Source organism: Gorilla gorilla, chromosome 7 (assembly GCF_029281585.2).
Source record: "Gorilla gorilla gorilla isolate KB3781 chromosome 7, NHGRI_mGorGor1-v2.1_pri, whole genome shotgun sequence".
Lineage (NCBI taxonomy): Eukaryota > Metazoa > Chordata > Mammalia > Primates > Hominidae > Gorilla > Gorilla gorilla.
Window position 1 is genome coordinate 73,911,964 of NC_073231.2, and position 3,645 is coordinate 73,915,608.

General features: G+C 34.3%; 1 pseudogene; it reads left to right on the top strand.

The window, feature by feature from the left end:
- Positions 1 to 548: 548 nt before the first annotated feature.
- LOC134758971 (zinc finger protein 736-like) lies at positions 549 to 2,462 on the top strand (annotated as a pseudogene).
- The last annotated feature ends 1,183 nt before the right edge of the window (positions 2,463 to 3,645 follow it).

The window sequence follows — 3,645 nt, forward strand, 5'->3', positions numbered from 1 at the left end:
ATAGTTAGATCTTGATATAGGTCATGATATAGTTAGACTGTTATTTTCATTTTGAAGGATACTTTTGCTGGATATAGTATTCTTGCTTAAACTTTCTTTTTCAGTGTTTTAACTATGCCTTTCTACTCCTTTGTTGCCTGAAAGAATTATGTTCATACATTTACTGGTAACCTTGCAGAAGCTTGCACACAAATAACGCATCTCTTTTTTCTTCCTGCTTTCCACATTCTCTACTTCTCTGTGACTTTCAATACATTGCTTACATTGTGTCTTATTAGAAATCTCTTTGTGTTAATCTTAGTTGAAATTTGCTGAGCTCTTGATTTTCTTATATTTTTTTACTAATGTTGAAGTGCATATTATTCTTTTTTGTACTTATACTCCACAATTTTTGTTTCTTTTTGTGCTTTTTATTTTATGGTTTGGTTTCATTTTTGTTATTTCATTTTGTTTTCTTTATTTCCATTTTACTCATTGAGCATCATTGAGATGGTAACTTTGTTTTTTTAGGGTAATTTTTTAAAAATATGTATAGACTTTAATTCAAAATGTCTCAGGTAATTTTTAAATCTTTTTTTTATAATTGATTTCTGGATATTCATTTTTATCTTTGATTGAGCCATATTTTCTTTATGTTTTGTATATGTTGTAATCTTAGGTTGCAATTTGTATAATAAAAAGCCACATATCAAAATCTTTATTAAGTGGCTTTTGTCTGTGAGAATATTATACCAATTTTTTAGGCTAGAGATTCTTACAGTCTCTCAAGCCTGTTCTCTGGATGTTTTCTCTGGATTTGTGTATTTTTTAGTTAAAAAAAAATTCCGAATGTTTTTTATTTTTCTTTTTCTCTTTCTTTTTTTTTTTGAGTTGGAGTTTCACTCTTGTTGCCAAGGCTGGAGTGCAATGGCACAATCTTGGCCCACTGCAACCTCTAACTCCCAAGTTCAAGCAATTCTGCTGCCTCAGCCTCCCAAGTAGCTGGGATTACAGGCACCTGCCTCTATGCATTTAAAGTCATGATAGGATAAAGAATGGCTGTGGTGGGTAAATATGGAACACTTTTAATATACTACTATGTGGTTCTTGGCATTTTGCTCACTTAGGGTCCTGCAAAGGTTTATCTGGTTCTTAGACTTTTTGCAAATACATTTTTGTCAGTATATTTCTGTTAAGTTTATATGTCTATAAAGGAATTAGAGCCTGTGGTATTTTACTGTCACCTTCCTAATATGCTTTGTATAATTATATACTTGTAAAGTGTATTCACCTGAGTTCAATGAGGGAGAAATTTTGTTGTTCTGTATTTCTTCAGCTGGCTTTTTCAGTTTACTGCAAAGGTATTGCTGGAGCATGACATAAAAGATTCATTTCAAAAAGCAATTCTGGTAAAATATGGAGGCTGTGACCTTAATAGTTTACATTTAAAGAATGACTACCAAAGTGTGAGTAATTGCAAGGGACAGAAAAGCAGTTGTAATGGCCTTCCTCAATATTTGTCAACTACCCATAACAAAACCTGTCAATGTAATAAATATGTCAAAGCTTTTGAGTTGTGCTCAACCTTCACTGAATGTAAGAAAATTTTTAGCAGAGAGAAATGCTACAAATGTGAAGAATGTGGCTAAGACTGTAGGTTGTTCTCAGATTTTACTATACAGAAGAGAATTCATACTGCAGACTGATGCTACAAATGTGAAGAATGTGGCAGTCTTTACAAATTTCTCAAACATAACTGAACATAAGAGAGTTCATCCTGGACAGAAACCCTACAAATGTGAAGAATGCGGCAAAACTTTACCCTCTCCTCAACCCTTATTAAACATAGGAGACATCATCCTGGAGACAGACCCTACAAATGTGAAGATTGTGACAAAGCCTTTAAGTGCTTCTCAAACATTACTAATCATAAGAGAATTCATACTGCAGAGAAAGCCTACAAATGTGAAGACTGTAACAAAGCCTATAGGTGGTTCTCAGACCTTACTAAACATAAGATAATTCATAGTGGATAGAAACCCTACAAATGTAACGAATGTGGAAAAGCTTTTACATGGTTCTTGGCCCTTAGTAAACATAAGAGAATTCATACCGGAGAGAAAGCTAACATCTGTGAAGAATGTGGCAAAGCCTTTACCCACTCCTCAACCCTTATTAACCAGAGGGGAATTGATATGGAAGAGAGACATTAAAAATGCAAAGAATGTGGCAAAACCTTTAAGTGCTTCTCAGACCTCACTAATCATAAGAGATTTCACAATGGAGAGAAACTCTGCAAATATGAAGAATGTGGCAAAGCATTGAGCTCATTCTCACACCTCATCAGACATCAGAGAATTCATACTAGAAAGAAGCTCCACAAGGGTTTAAAATGTGGAAAAGCCTTTAACAAGTCCTCATACTGTGTTCAACATCAGAGACTTAATAGTGAACAAATGCAATATAAAGGTAATGACGGTTGAAGAACATTTAACTTAACATCTTGGAGGGTCTCTAAGAACTTGCTTTATAATCTGGATGCTTTTGTGTTGGGTGCATATATAGACTTTTACTATTATGGAATGCCCTTCTTTGTATTTTTTTAAAAATCTATGTTGATTTAAAGTCTGTTTTGCCAGAAACTAGGATTGTAACCCCTGTTTTTTTCTGTTTTATATTTGCTTGGTAGGTTTTCTCTTTTTCCCTTTATTTTGAGCTTATTTGAGGTGGGTGTCTCGATTACTGCCTACCATTAGATCTTGATTCTTTATTCAGCTTGCCACTCTTTTTATTGGGGCATACAGCCCATTTACATTTAAGGTTAGTATTCAGATGTGTGGATTTGATTCTGTCACTACAAGTAATCTTAGCTGGCTATTTTGCGCAGTTGTTTACATGGTTGCTTTATAGTGTCTGCAGTTGTACTTCACTGTCGTTTTGTAGTGAGTGGTAATAGTCTTTTCCTTATTTAATGCTTTCTTCAGAAGCTCTTGTGAGGCAGGTCTTGTGGTAACAGATTTCTTCAGTGTTTGCTAATCTGAATAGAATTATATTTATTTTTTAGTTGTGAAGCTTACTTTGGTCAGATATGACATTCTGGGTTGAAATTCTTTTTGTAAGAATGTTGAATATTGGCCCCTAATCTCTTTTGACTTGTCAGATTTCAGCTGAAAGGTTTGTTGTTTGTCTGATGGGCTATTTTTAGAGGTGACCTCCCCTTTCTCTCTAGCTGCCTTTAACACATTTTTTTCTTTCATTTTGACCTTGGAGAATCTCATGATTATATATCTTGGGGATGAACTTTTCATGGGGTATCTTACTGGGGTTCTCCACATTTCCTGCACTTGAATGTTGGCCTCTGTATCTAGGTTGGGAAAGTTCTCATGGATGATATCCTGAAATATGTATTTCAAGTTGTTTTCATTCTCCTCATCACTTTCAGGTACTCTCTTTAATCATAGATTTGGTTTCTTTACATAATCCCTTATTTAATAGAGGTTTTGTTCATTCCTGTCTATTCTTTTTTCACCATTCTTGTCTGTCTTATTTCAGAAATCCAGGCTTGAAGCTGTGAGATTCTTTCCTCTGCTTGGCCTATTCTGCTGTTAATACTTGTGATTACATTAAAAAGTTTTTGTATTGTGTTTTTCAGATCTATCAGGTTGG